Here is a 16,639-nt window from a genome sequence, read left to right as displayed (position 1 = left end):
AAACACGTCCTTGTGCTAAATACGTGTAATTTTTCATCGGCTTGCAAACTGGGCTAAGTGGCGGCGGGAACGCGAACGTTTGAATGATAAGAAAAACCTTTTGATGACGATTCAAACATTCCTATTCCAGCAAACCATGAAAGTAATCCTTACAATCATCGTCATTAGTCGTTTTACTCATTGCTGAGTGACGTGGCCTCATTTCCTCATTCATTCTTATGTAGGTGAAAACTTCAGACAGATGTCTCCATCCACAGTGATCTTCAACCTTTCTTAATATGACGTGAAGCGGCAGGTTGGTAATCTTCTTCGCTTGATCCAACCATCTGTTTGCTGCTTTCCCACGTGGTCTTCTGCCCTCAATTTTTGCCTGCACGATGGTCTTCTCTAGATTATCCCCTTTCCTTGTCAAGATGTGCCCAAGGAACTGAAGGTATCTTTGGCTGACACGAGAAGATAAACTTCTTGCGATTTTAAGTTCTTCTATTATTGAAACATTTGTTCTTTCTTGTGTCCACGGTACACGTAGCATCCTCCGCCAACACCAGATCTCGAAGGCATCAATGCGGCTCTTATCACTACCTCTCACGGCCCGGGTCTCGCATCCGTATAAGAATACAGGAAACACCAATGCTTCTACCAAGCTCATCTTCGTTGTCTTGGATATTGCACGATTATGCCAGATCTTAGGGAGTTTGACTGTTGCGGCTCGGCCAAGAATGATTCGTCGACTTATCTCTTTATCAGACTTCTTCCTATTGATCAGAGAACCTAGATATACATAATCACTCGGTATCCCCAGATTCCTTAAGCATCCTGTAAGTTGGTTTTGATCGATGACTTGGCGATTTATGACCATTAGTTTGGTTTTCTTCATGTTTATCTCTAGGCCAGGGTTTGGACTAATATCTTTCACTCTTTTTAGGACAGATTACGAAGTTCTTCCTCACTTCCTGCTATGAGTGTAGTATCATCTTCGAGGCGTAAATTGTTGATTTTCCTGCCCCAAATTGAAATCCTACCGTCCCAGCCATCTAGCGCTTTCCGGATTACACACTCTGCATAGATACTGTAGAACTGGGGTGACAGTATGCAACCTTGTCTGACGCCATTTGTCGCATCGAAAAATTCCGAGTATTCACCATGTACTTTTATAGTAGCAGTATGGCTATTATAAAGACCTTTTACTGAGGATACCAGGTGTTTTGGGACCCCAGACTCGTTGAGCACATGTCACAACTTGTCCCATATGACATAGTCTAGGAACCAAATGTAGGCAGGGACACGGAACTCATAACATTTTTCATTATCTGCCTTAAACTCAAGACTGCCTCTCGAGTACCTTTACCTGACACGAAACCCGCTTGTTCTGAGGAAATGTGAGACCGCAGAAAAATTTTTAGGCGTTGATTTATTATATGCAGGAGGACTTCACTAGCATGTGATATTAATGCTATAGTCCTATAGTTGGAACAGTCCCTAACTGATCCTTTTTTGTGCAGAGGAATTAGGACAGATGTAGTCCAGATTTTAGGCCATTCACCCCTTTTCCACACCTTATTACATATTAAGTCCTTACAGCATTAATAAATCCTTACAATATTAAATCCTTAAAATATTGCAGATAATAACACTGTCGAGCCACATGTAGGTTAAATGGGATGATAACTAGTGCAGCCGAGAGAGCGAGAGAGGAAGGAAGTTTTTGGAATGTCGTAGAGGAATGCTAGAAACTGGTTGGGTAGATCGGATAACTAAGATGGGGTACTGAGTCGAAATGAGGAGGGGAGAACATTATGCCACACTCAGATGAAAAAGAGCGTGGTAGGACTCTTCCTGAGACATGAGGCAGTAATTGGTCTGGTGGTAAGAGGCCTGAAGTGGGTAAAAACTGTAGAGGACTTCTGTAACGAAACTTGCTCTAATAAGATTAAACCACTGAATACTGAGCGTGAATGTGTGTAAATGTTTCCCACATAATTGCAGTGAACTAATATTTAATGGTTTAAGAGCTGTAAGAACGCTTGTGGATACCAAAGTTTAAAAAGTCACCTTCGCAATAAACAAAACCCTCGAAAGAAATTAATTTAAAAAGGTCTCATAAATACCTTCTTAAAACAGCCAGACAAATAGCAATACTGCTCAAAAATGATTACAAAAATAATTGAGCTCATTCACGACAAGTCCAATTGTATTTTTATGAAAGCTTTACAAGACATCAGGTGGAGTTAAATAAGCGACAATTGAATTATTGTTCTAATTTTTATTGCAGTTTGTCGTCGCAGTTGTTTTTATTATAATTACCAGTTTCGTTCAAATACTGAGCATTTTCAGATCTGCTACAACAGATAAAATATATACAAGCTAAGTATGATCTTGCACAACTCAAGTGAAACACACATACAATAAATGTAATAGTATATACGATACCCTTCGTAGTTGTAGAGCAAGCCGTCAATTTTGTCTGCCATGTGCAGCCCTTAAGTCACTAATATACGTATACTAGAATGTCAGGAATTGTAAAGGAGCGTGGGCGAGTATGCTACGAGGTGTTGCCCTCTATTTGTGATACATCAACAAGAAAGTCATTGTGTTTAAAAAATTTCAAAGCCAAAGAAATACTTTCCTGATTATATGAAACTACAGCTAGAATGGAATAGCGTCCCGCAGTTCACATCTCGAACATTTTTTCTTCAGTGCTGCTTATTAGTGTATCTCTTTTGCGAGCATTACAAAAGAGAAAGTAGTTTCCCATGGCTTGGAATCACGTAGAGCTGCTGACCTGGTCTCGTCCTCTCTTAACTGGTCCCATCAGTCGGTGTAAGCAACGTGGGCGGCGTAACTGTGTTATGTGATAGTACACTGAAGTGACAATAGACATGGGATGCCTCCTAATATCGTGTCGGACCTTTTCTCCGGCGTGTTGAAGCAACTGAACAAGACATTGGAAGTCCCCTGCCGAAATATTGGGCCATGATGCCTCGATAGCCGACCGTCGTTGCAAAAGTGCTGCCGCTGCAGTAATTCGTGCACGAACTGACATCTCGATTATGTCACATAAATGTTCGAAGGGTTTCTTGTTGGGCTATGTGAGTAGTCAACTCATTCGCTCGAATTGTCCAGAATGTACTTCAGATCAGTCGCGACAATTGTGGCCCGGTTACACGGCTCATTGTTATCCAAAAACAGTCTATGAACCGTTAATTTACTTTCAAAATCTTTTCTTAAGGAATTTACTTTATTTACTAGCGATTCATCAAGAACATTAACACATTTAATCACACTGTGTGAGCGTGGAAGTAGTTGCCAGGGAGTAACTGATGGAAACAAATTAAATTTCAACAAATAGAAATTTTATTCGTAAAACCCTTTCTTCCTTTTCTTTTTTTTAAAAAAATTAAAATTACAATCAGAAAGCACCCTCTAAATATGAAGTTACAATTATTCAGAGGCAGAAATAACTTTTTTTTTATTATTACAGTAGGAGCTTTCGGGCTTAGAAACTTGCCGCTCCCTCTTAACACGGCCGTAGTCACGACCGCTCGCAATCACCTCTGAAAGACTACACTGGTGCAAATCTGCAACACACCAGATTACTTTAAACTAAAAATTTTAACAACTCACACACACACATAAACTATGCACCCCGTAAGAGGGTACAAACACTCACATTAAAAATTATTTGCCACCGAAAGTGCAACTTGTTTTTAAAAGAACTCTTATGGTGGAAGGGAGGCAACTAAAATGACCATTTAAATAAAATTCATGAAATGCAGTTTTACATAAAATGTACCAACATGCTCTACATTACACATATACCACCTCGCAAGATGATAGGCAAGATAAAAACATATTTCAGGAATTAAGCCTTTACACCTTAAACAATAAATACTTTAACACCGAATCCGACAAACAATACAGAGGCAGCTATTAACGTACAATTTAACAAGTAAATGAAACAACATATCACGAATCACTTAACTTCTAATAAACTGTGATGTCTGGCGAAGACCTGGCGCAGCACCCCGAAAACACTCCCCCAAACCGTCCGTTGCTAGCCGCTTCAACGGACACAGGAAGGCGCGCCGATCTCCCGTCTCACGGCGTCGCAGGTCGCACCAGCCAGACCGATGTCGTGGGTTCACTCCTGTTGCTCTCGTGCCGGCCGCGAAGCCACTACGCCTCGCTATACGGCGCGGCCCACTGGACTGACGTGGCGACCTCACATCGCCGACGCTCCAGGCGGACAAGTCATCTGGTGTCTCGGTGGTCGACCGACCAACCGATCGATCCAACCGCCAGTGCCCATTGCCTGAGTAAACTCCAGCAGACTGGCCGCCTAACACATACTAGCACTCGGGACGACAGACAGACACTGACTGCCCCAAACTGACCCGGCTGACCAACTAACCAGACTCGCCGAGACTAACAAACTCGCCGAGACTGACCCCAACCGTCTCTGTCGAGCTCATCGCGCCCCTTAAATACACGTGAACAGGCAACTTTTCCCTTTTCCACTAGATGGAGACACCAAAGCTGCGATTACCATAGCGGCGCCACCGCCAGAAACGGAGGGCGACTGCTTCACACAAGGCGCTGCGGCGCGCTCTTCAAAACAGCAATTTTTACCACGGCTCAAATATGCTGCAACGCAAGTAGCCGCACATAACCATTTCGAGTCAGTGATCGGTTCAGACGGAACAGAGAATCCAGTCCATTCCGTGTAAACACAGCGTACACTGTCATGGAGCCACCACCAGATTGTACAATGCCTTGTTGACAACTTGGATCCGTGGCTCCGTCGGGTCTACGCCACACTCGAATCCTACCAGCAGCTCTCACCAACAGAAATTGGGACTTATCTGAATAGACCGCGGTTTTCCAGTCGTCTAAGGTTCAACCGATATGGTCACGAGCCCAGGAGAGGCACTGGTGCCGATGTCGCGTTGTTAGCAAAGGCACTCGCGTCGGTCGTTTGCTGCCATAGCCCGTTAACGCCTTATCTCGGTGCACTGTCTATGGATACGTTCGACATACGTCTCGCATTGATTTCTAATGTTGTCTCACGCAGTGATGCTTGTCTGTTAGCACTAACAACGCTACCAAAACCCCGCTGATCTCGATCGTTAGTTGAAGGCCGTCGGCCATTGTGCGTTGTGCTTAGTGAGAGGTAATATTTGAAATCTGGTACTGTCGGCACTTTCTTGATACTGAAGATTTGGGAATATTGAACTCCATAGCGATTTCGTAATTGGGTTGTCGCTAGCTCCAACTAACATTCCGCGTTCAAAGTGTGTTAATTTCCGTGTTTCAGTCATGATGGCACCGGGCATCTTTCCACGTGAATCACCTGAGTGGCAAGGAACTTATCTTTTTACCTTGTGTATGTGATACTACCGCCATCTGTGTATGTGCATATCGCTATCACAGGACTTTTGTCAGTGTATATTTGTAAAACCTATACTGCCCATCAGTCCTCTGGTTTGATGCTGCCCGCCACGACTTTGTGTCCTATGCCAACCTCTTCATCTCAATGAAGCACACCCAACGTCGTCAGTTATGTGATGGCTACTTTTGCAATATCGTGGGATCTCGATGTTCCTGTCCTTCTTAGACCTAGGTCGTCCTTTACAAGACCGACATCGTTTGCAGTGGAGTCGGAGGACGCAGGATAAGTTTGTTCTAGAGATGTTTGGACAACATGGTTGTGGAGAAACAGCGATTGCTATAAATTAACCCAGTTTTAAGAAAACAGTCTTAATCGCGATTTTTTATTTATTTGGTGCCGACCGGTTCCAGCCCATCGCAGGGGCCATCTTCAGGGCGAACATATGGTCGACTGCTGGTGGCGTCACATCTACCGAGGTGTGGCAGGAGACCACATGTTCGCCCTGAAGATGGCCCCTGCGATGGGCTGGAACCCGTTGGCATCAAATAAATAAAAAATCGCGATTAAGACTGTTTTCTTAATACTTTGTTCTAGAGGTGATGGTTATCCGTGATACAACCCGTTTTCGATTTTATTGGCCTTTCTGCATATCCGTTTAGCTGTTAAAACCGGTCAAAATAACTCGTTTCTGAAATAACCAATTTACGATTTTTTATTTCTATTAATTTCTGTAATAAAAGTAGAAGTCGGTTAAAAATTGAAACGTTTTGACACTCGCACCTTCGAGACACACAGAATCAAAACATTAAATTATATAGGGAAACAAAAGAAAACTTAAACTGTCCGCCGTTTTTCACGAAAAGTGGTAAGTAGCTGACTACTAGAAAAATCCCCTGTATTTTCCTACTGATTCTAATTGTTTGAAGCTCTGTACAAAAATAATGTTATGATCAACGATCATACGAATGTTTGGGCTATACGGAAAGTCAGTGCTAAAAGGTGAAAACTGAGATCGAAGAACTGTTTTTCATGTTGATTTGTCCGTTTTCACGAGTTACAAGCAGATAAAGGCATATTATGTTCACACAGGCACAGATCATCTGCTTTCTATTTTTATTGTATTCTGTGGATGAAATGTTAAGTTTTTAATTTATTACTTTTAACATAATGTGCTTCTTTTTCATTGCATAGAAATGACTGACAAGTCATTAATCTTTTAAAGTAAATGAAACATTGTATTTCATTGCTACGCCACTTCGTAAAAAGTTTCCGAAACTATGGTTGATATGTTATGCAACGAATGTTAGACGAGGACAGCGAGAAACTACCCTACAGACCAAATGGGGGAAAGAGTTACACACTGCAAACACACATGCCAACATATGGCTCACCAATGCTGTACAAGTTCTTGTGCCAAGTGCTTGCTGCTTGTTTCTGTCCGCGTTGTTATTAAAACACCACTTATCGCTTTTCCAATTTTCTATAACAATCCAATATTTCAAACCTATGCAAATTTTACGAATAAAAATTACGCCTTTATTAAGAAAGGTTCATTTAAAAACGAAGAATTTTAACACTGCTGCTTTGATTGATATTTCGCTGTTTTTACTCGGTTAGTAAAAATTAAAAAAATGATATCAGTGACCAAACAAATACCGAAAATACCAGTAATTCGGAATTAAAATAGTGGTATCGTTTTTAACTGGTCGGTTTTTCCCGTCCCCAGTTTCGTAGAGTTACTTGAGGAGCCTGGGGATCTTGAAGGACACACCTCAACATAAGGCGAGCCACAACAGCAAGCCACAGTCTGGCGTGAAGATAACGTGGAACTGCCTGATGGAAATAATGAGCAGTTTAGACAGTATGATCCGACCCGCCAGGGTAGCCGAGAGCGCCAACGCACTGCTTCCTGGACTGGGGTAGGCGCGCCGGCCGCAGATCGAATCCGCCCGGCGGATTAACGACGAGGGCCGGTGTGTCGGCCAGCCTGGATGTGGTTTTTAGGCGGTTTTCCACATCCCGCTAGGTGAATACCGGGCTGGTCCCCACGTTCCGCCTCAGTTAACGTCGCAGACATTTGAAACACATCCGCACTATTCCACACGCTTTACACTAGACGCAGGCAGTTGGGGTACACTGATACCGTCCTTGGGAGGGGGGGGGGGGGTACGGGGGTGGCGGCAGGAAGGGCATCTGGCCATCCCTCCAGTTAACATTGTCAAATCCGTTGTAACCACGCCGACCCTGCGATCGCTGCGGGACTGTGGCGTAAGCGAAAGAAAGAAAGAAAGACAGTATGATCCGACTCTACGAACGTTAAACCTTTAAACAGCTGTCAGATCGGGAAAGCCTCAGGCACCACAACAGGATGTGTAAGTGGTCTGCTGCTGTCTCGTAGGATTAATGGTGTCACTGCTCGAAGCTGACTCCGCTTATGAGCACAGAGTGCGCCCCGTTGCCGGCGCAAGTAGCGGCATTGTTTGGCGCTCAGTGCCACCGCCCAGCAGCGGTGCCTGGTGCTCGGTAGACGGTACGTCCGGCGCTGGGTAGCCACGGCAGACGCTGGCGGTGCGTAGCGCATGCTAATGCCCGCTGCCTAATTGGGCAGGCGGGTAACGACCCCTGTCTGCAGTCGAGGACATGGCCGGCGAGCAGACGACGGGACGCCGTGTGGTCACCGCCGCGTCCGCAGCTGCGGCGGTCCTTACCTCGTCAGCCGCTTCTAGCCGCCGTATCTGGTGCGCAGTATGGTTCACGAGCTGGCCTCGTTACACTTCACATTCAGTTTACATGTAGAAAATGTAAAGGCACCACATACACACTTCCTGTGTCACACTTGGTAATGAAAGCAAGACGTGAGAAAATCAGGACGGCTTTATTTGGATTACAAGATCTAGGGAAAAAAAGAAACATTCTCCCAACTTCGAAACTCTCAGAAAAATAGGTATCAGCTGTAGGGGAAGACATAATATGCATTTACAAGTATCATGAGAGAACGGTTCAAATGGTTCAAATGGCTCTGAGCACTATGGGACTCAACTGCTGAGGTCATTAGTCCCCTAGAACTTAGAACTAGTTAAACCTAACTAACCTAAGGACATCACAAACATCCATGCCCGAGGCAGGATTCGAACCTGCGACCGTAGCGGTCTCGCGGTTCCAGACTGCAGCGCCTTTAACCGCACGGCCACTTCGGCCGGCTGAGAACGGTAAAAACGGAAGACAAAGAGAGTAATATACAACTCTGTTACATGGGGAGCCACAGCCGTTAAAATTCATGGTGAATTGTACTTTAATAAAACAACAGGGAGCTGTTAATTTGTGATTTGTTCGCACAACCGGTTTCGCTGCGTTAAAACAGCATCTTCGTACGATACTACGTAGAAAGGAAAATAGCTTTGAAATCTGCGTAATTAAAAAATTAACTTAAATGGAAAGTACTTACTGTGGTGCCACGTAGATTAGTGTACAGAGTCACAGCGTTCGTAGTCACAGAATATCCCATTAAGAGGGGAAGTAGTGAGCAGATAATAACCGGCAGAGCATCGGGGCGAATAGTCTAGGGGATGAGGCACTACGCCAAAAAAGAACTGTAGCTAAATGTAATAAATATGGAGAATTCTCAGATGAAAAAGGCTGTTAGGTAGCGCTGTCGTATTTGTACCCTACCGTTGACCGAACATGGTGGCGCAGTAGTTGGACACTAGGCTTCCATTCGTGGAGACGACGGTCCAGTTTCGCGTTAGGGCATCCAGATCTAGTTTTCTGTGATTTCCCTAAATCGCTCCAGAAAGTACTGGGATGGTTCATTTGAAACAATCTGAAATTCTACATCAGCTACTATATGCACTACTGGCCATTAAAATTGCTACACTACGAAGATGACGTGCTACAGACGCGAAATTTAACCGACAGGAAGAAGATGCTGTGATATGCAAATGATTAGCTTTTCAGAGCATTCACACAAGGTTGGCGCCGGTGGCGACACCTACAACGTGCTGACATGAGGAACGTTTCCAACCGATTTCTCATACACAAACAGCAGTTGACCGGCGTTGCTTGGTGAAACGTTGTTGTGATGCCTCGTGTAAGGAGGAGAAATGCGTACCATCACGTTTCTGACTTTGATAAAGGTCGGATTGTAGCCTATCGCGAGTGCGGTTTATTGTATCGCGACATTGCTGCTCGCGTTGGTCGAGATCCAATGACTGTTAGCAGAATATGGAATCGGTGGGTTCAGGAGGGTAATACGGAACGCCGTGCTGGATCCCAACGGCCTCGTATCACTAGCAGTCGAGATGACAGGCATCTTATCCGCATGGCTGTAACGGGTTGTGCAGCCACGTCTCGATCCCTGAGTCAACAGATGGGAACGTTTGAAAGACAACAACCATCAGCACGAACAGTTCGACGACGTTTGCAACAGCATGGACTATCAGCTCGGAGACCATGGCTGCGGTTACCCTTGACGCTGCATCACAGACAGGAGCGCCTGCGATGTTGTACTCAACGACGAACCTGGTGCACGAATGGCAAAACGTTATCTTTTCGGATGAATCCAGGTTGTGTTTACAGCATCATGATGGTCGCATGCGTGTTTGGCGACATCGCGGTGAACTCACATAAGAAGCGTGTATTCGTCATCACAATACTGGCGTATCACCTGGCGTGATGGTGTGGGGTGCCATTGGTTACACGTCTCGGTCACCTCTTGTTCGCATTGACGGCACTTTGAACAGTGGATGTTACTTTCAGATGTGTTACGACCCGTGGCTCTAACCCTTATTCGATCCCTGCGAAACGCTACATTTCAGCAGGATAATGCACGACCGCATGTTGCAGGTCCTGTACGGGTCTTTCTGGATACAGAAAATGTTCGACTGCTGTCCTGGCCAGCACATTCTGCAGATCTCTCACCAATTGAAAACGTCTGGTGAATGGTGGCCGAGCAATTGGCTCGTCACAAAACGCCAGTCCCTACTCTTGACGATCTGTTTGATCGTGTTGAAGCTGCATGGGCAGCTGTACATGTACACGCCATCAAAGCTCTGTTTGACTCAATGCCCAGGCGTATCAAGGCCGTTATTACGACCACAGGTGGTTGTTCCGGTCACTGATCTCTGGATCTATGCACCCAAATTCGTGAAAATCTAATCACATGTCAGTTCTGGTATAATATATTTGTTCAATGAATACTCGTTTATCATATGCATTTCTTCTTGGTGTAGCAATTTTAATGGTCAGTAGTGTAGATATTCCGCAAGCCACCGTACGGTGCTTCGCGGAGATTGGCCTGTACTACTACTAGTCATTTGTTTTCCCGTTCCACTCGTAAATAGAGCGATGAAAAAACGACTGTCTATATGCCTCCGTATTGGTTCAAATTTCTCGTATCTTATCTTCGTGGCCTTTACGCGCATTGTATGTTGGCGGCAGTAGAATCGTTCGGCAGGCAGCTTCAAATGCTGGTTCTCTACATTTTTTTCAACAGAGTTTCTCGAAAAGAACGTCGCCGTCCTTCCAGGGATTCCCATTTCAGTTACCGCAGGATCTTTGTAACAGTTACACGTTGGAATCTATCGCTAACAGATCTAGCAGCTCGCGTCTGAATTGCTTCGATGTCTTCCTTAAGCCCGACCCGGTACGGATCTCAATAGTAGGTGGCAGTAGCGTCCTATGTGCGATCTTCTTTACAGACGAACCATTTTTTCCTAAAACTCTTCCATTAAACCGAAGTCGACCTTTCGCCTTCGTTACCACAGTTGTCACATGCTCGTGCCATTTCATATTTGCTTTGCAACGTTACGTCTAGATATTTAAACGACGTGACTGTGTCAAGCAGTACACTACTAATACGGTATCCAAATATTACAGGTTTGTTCTTCCAACTCACCCGCATTAAATTACATTTTGCCACATTCGGAGCTAGCTCCGCTTCATCGCACCAACTAGAAATTTTGTCTAAGTCATGTTGTATCTTCCTCCAGTCACTCAACTTCGATACCTTACCGTACACCACAGAATCATCAGCAAACTGTCGCAGATAGTGGCCGACACTGTCCATCAAAGCATTTATGCATATATAGAGCGTAGTAGCGGTCATATCACACTTCTCTGCGGCACGACTGTCTCTGATCGTCACTCGCCGTCGACAACATACTGGGTTGTATTACTTAAGAAGTCTTCGAGCCACTCGCATATCCGTGAACTTATTCCATTTGCTCGTATCCTCACGAACAGCCTGCAAACAGGGCACCGTGTCAAATGCTGTCGGGAAATCCAATTCTGCCGATTCTTATGGCCTCCTTATCGGCGAGACGTTAAACCCCAATGTTCCTTCTTTCCTTCCTTTTCCTCCTTCCTTTCTTACTCTCTAATGTTCAAGCTGTACGTCAAAGAAGCGATAAACGAAATAATTATGATTACCGTGTGGCTCAACGGTCTTTCAATAGGACACCACATCGGACTTAGCCTAGAACCCCAGCTACGTTTAGTTCTTGGAAAATATTTCCTTCATTGAGAGATGAACGCTAGCTTAAATACCGACTGAAAATGCCTTGGTCCGACCGGGATCCGATCCCGCTACTATTCGGTATCAAGATGGGCTTTGTCACTAACCACTAGGGCTGACAATGAAGCAAATAAAAGGAAGGTTAAGAAGTGAGATTAGAATGCAAGGTAAAATTGCAAGTTTTTACAAATTGCGTAAGACTGTGCTGTCATAAGTGTATTGCAGTTTTCTGCCGTTGATGATGGTTTAAGACCGAAACAGGCAGCAGAATAAATAACATTATCGCAGACAGCACAGTGTTAGGCATTTTGTAAAATTCGTACATGCTATTGGCCAGCGCCTTAGCAAGTTGAATTACAGGGTTAGTGCAGAAACGTGGAAGCACCGCGAGAAATGCGTGCTTGAACATAAATGCAAATGCCACCTAAGCCTGCAGGTTCCGCCATTGTTTGATGACGAGAGGCACATGTGCAATGCCCTCAGTGCGTTGCAACGGATCAAGACAGTGTTGTGTGTAGTTGTGAGTGCGTTGTGTCGGAGCTAAGTGAATTGCAACGTGGGCAAATTGTTGGCGCTCTTATGGTCGGTGCTTCAGTAGCCAAGAGGCACCGTATCGAACGTTATATCGCAATCTGCGAAAGCTTAAAAACACACCCCCTAAGTCTGAAAGCAGACAAAAATGTGTGTCGAGTGATCGTGACAGACAGTTATTAATGAGGATTGTGACGAAAAATAAGAGGACGACACCTGCAGGAGTCACTGCAGGACTGAATGTCGCACTTGTGAACATTGTCAGCATCAAAACACTACTAAGGGAGCTCCATTACCAGGCAACTGCGGGGCATGTTGGAATTCGAAAATCACAAATCAGTGCAGAAAATACCTGTAACAGGAAAACGAGGTGCCGAAGCGATGAAACTGTACCGTGGAGCGATGCAAGAAAGTAATTTGGTCGGACAGATCCTTTTCCACCCTGTTTTCAACTTTTGAGTGAGAATACGTCCCAAGAGTGAAACGTGGCGGGGATTCGGTGATGATTTTGGCAGCGTTATTGTGATATTACATGGACCCCATGTGTTCACTGCAAGGTCGCGTTACAACCAAGGAATACGTAACTGTTTTGATTAATCATATCCATCCCACGATACAGTGTTTGTTCCCCAGTGCTGATGTTGCATTCCAACAAAAAAAATAATAATAAAAAAAAACAAAATGGCTCTGAGCACTATAGGACTTAACATCTATGGTCATCAGTCCCCTAAAGCTTCTTAAACCTAACTAACCTAAGGACAGCACACAACACCCAGTCATCACGAGGCAGAGAAAATCCCTGACCCCGCCGGGAATCGAACCCGGGAACCCGGGCGCGGGAAGCGAGAACGCTACCGCACGACCACGAGCTGCGGACTGCATTCAAACACAGCCCGCATCGTCCAGGACTGGTTTTGTGAGCACGAGCATGAATTGTCACAACACCCCTAGCCACCACAGTCATCAGATCCAAGGATTGGCAAAGTTGTGCATAAGTTCGAAATATAGCGCGTACTTCAATGCGAAATGCTTTTAATAATTTCCACAACGAAATTCTGTCTCGGAATCTGGCAGTAAACCGTAAGAGATTCTGGTCATACATAAAGCACACCAGTGGCAAGACGCAATCAATACCATCACTGCACGATAGCATCGGTGAAGTCACTGATGACAGTGCCACTTTAGTTATTAAACACGGTTTTCCGAAACTCCTTCACCAAATAAGACGAAGTAAATATTCCTGAATTCCAATCAAGAACAACTGCCAAGATGAGAGACATAGAAGTAGATGTCCTCGGAGTAACGAAGCAGCTTAAATCACTTAATAAAGGCAAGGCCTCCGGTCCAGATTGTATACCAGCCAGGTTCCTCTCAGAGTATACTGATACAATAGCCCCATATTTAGCAATTACATACAACCACTCGCTCACAGAAAGATCCATACCTAAAGACTTGAAAATTGCTCAAGTCGCACCAATACCCAAAAAGGGAAATAGGACTAATCCGCTGAATTACAGGCCCACATCACTAACGTATTTTGCAGCAGGATTTTGGAACACATATCGAACATTATGAATTATCTTGAAGAACACGAGTTATTGACGCATAGTCAGCACGGATTCAGAAAACAACATTATTGTGAAACACAACTAGCTCTTTATACACATGAAGTAATGTGTGCTATCGACAGGGGATGCCAAATTGATTCCATATTTTTAGATTTCCAGAAGGCTTTCGACGCCGTTCCTCACAAGCGTCTTCTAACTAAACTGCGTGGCTATGGAATGTCGCCTCAGTTGTGCCACTGGATCCGTGATTTTCCGTCAGAAAGGTCGCAGTCCGTATTAATAGACAGAAAGTCATCGCGTAAAACAGAAGTAATATCCGGCGTTCCCCAAGGAAGTGTTATAGGCCCTCTATTGTCCCTGATCTATATTAACGACATAGGAGACGATCTGAGTAGCCGTCTTAGATTGTTTACAGCGAATGCTGTCATGTATCGCCTTGTAAAGTCATCAGATGACAAAACGAATTGAAAAATGATTGAGATACGATATCTGTATGGTGCGAAAAGTGGCAATTGACCCTGAATAAAGAAAAGTGTGAAGTTATTCACATGAGTACTAAACGAAATCCGCTAAATTTCGATTACGCGATAAGTCACACAAATATTAGGGGTGTAAATTCAACTAAATACCTAGTGATTACAATTACAAATAACCTAAATTGGAACGATCATATAGATGCTGTGGTATGCAAACCAGAGGCTGCGATTCATTGGCAGAACACTTAGAAGGTGCAACAGTTCACTAAAGAGACTGCTTACACTACGCTTGTCCGCCATTTTCTGGAGTACTGCTGTGCGGAGAGGGATCCGCATCAGGTGGGACTGACGGATGACATCGAGAAAGTTCAAAGAAGGGCGGCTCGTTTTGTACTACCACCAAATAGGGGAGATAGTGCCACAGACATGATACGTGAATTGGAGTGGCAATCATTGAAACAAAGGCGTTTATGTTGCGATGGAATCTTCTCATGAAATTTCAATCACCAGTTTTCTTCTCCGATTTCGAAAACATTCTGTTGGCACACACCTATATAGGAAGATATGATCATCACGATAAAATAAGAGAAATCAGGGCTCGCACAGAAAAATTTAAGTGATCTTTTTTCCCGTGCGCCTTTTGAGAGTAGAACGGTAGAGAGACAGCTTGAAGGTGGTTCATTAACCCTCTGCCAAGCACTTTATTGTGAATAGCAGAGTAATCACGAAGATGTAGATGTATTATTGAGTCTTTGTGGTCTACTTTGGATTGAAGTGTTACCTGACCTGGGCACTATTTTGCGGGAAGAATGGTATAAAATTTCCTTGATTGCCGTACAGAACGCATATTTATCGATCCAGAGACGGCTGAAAGCAGTTGTGAATGCCAACAGGTTTCCTACACAGTAACAGGGATGGTAATGTATTGTGTTTTTGGTTTACCTTATTTTTATCCAAGCCCTGTACCAGTGGAACGATTCGATAATAACATCAGCTGTGGAAGTGTGAAAAAATTACAAGGCTAATGAATGAAATCATTAGTTAGTATAATGTATAGAGGACTTATATACATGCGATTAGCAACAAACTTGACATCAGAGTTGAGAGCAACGTGCTACACGAAGTAAAAGAAGTCTGCTAATGTGGATCTGGAGAATGTGCTGGCCAGGGCAGCAGTCGAACATTTTCTGTGTCGAGAAAGGCCCGTACAGGACCTGCAACATGCGTTCGTGCATTAACCTGCTGAAATGTAGGGTTTCGCAGGGATCGAATGAAGGGTAGAGCCACGGGTCGTAACACATCTGAAATGTAACGTCCACTGTTCAAAGTGCCGTCAATGCGAACAAAAGGTGACCGAGACGTGTAACCAATGGCACCTCATACCATCACGCCGGGTGATACGCCAGTATGGCGATGACGAATACACGCTTCCAATGTGTGTTCACTGCGATGCCGCCAAACGCGGATGCGACCATCATGAAGCGGTACACATAACCTGGATTCATCCGAAAAAAAAATGTTATGCCACTCGTGCACCCAGGTTCGTCGTTGAGTACACCATCGCAGGCGCTCCTGTCTGTGATGCAGCGTCAAGGGTAACCGCAGCCATGGTCTCCGAGCTGATAGTCCATGCTGCTGCCAACGTCGTCCAACTGTTCGTGCAGATGGTTGTTGTCTTCCAAAAGTCCCCATCTGTTGACTCAGGGATTGAGACGTGACTGCACGATCCGTTACAGCCACGCGGATGAGATGCCTCCCATCTCGACTGCTAGTGATACGAAGCTGTTGGGATCCAGCACGGCGTTCTGCATTACCCTCCTGAACCCACCGATTCCATATTCTGCTAACAGCCATTGGATCTCGACCAACGCGAGCAGCAATGTCGCGATATGATAAACCGCAATCGCGATAGGCTACAATCCGACCTTTATCAAAGTCGGAAACGTGATGTTGCGAATCTCTCCTCCTTACACGAGGCATCACAACAACGTTTCACCAGGCAAGGCGTCGCCACCGGCGCCAACCTTGTGTGAATGCTCTGAAAAGCTAATCATTTGCATATCACAGCATCTTCTTCCTGTCGGTTAAATTTCGCGTCTGTAGCACGTCATCTTCTTGGCGTAGCAATTTTAATGACCAGTAGTGTACATAGATGCATTTGCAT

Source organism: Schistocerca americana, chromosome 4 (assembly GCF_021461395.2).
Source record: "Schistocerca americana isolate TAMUIC-IGC-003095 chromosome 4, iqSchAmer2.1, whole genome shotgun sequence".
Lineage (NCBI taxonomy): Eukaryota > Metazoa > Arthropoda > Insecta > Orthoptera > Acrididae > Schistocerca > Schistocerca americana.
Note: the sequence above shows the minus strand (reverse complement) of the source record.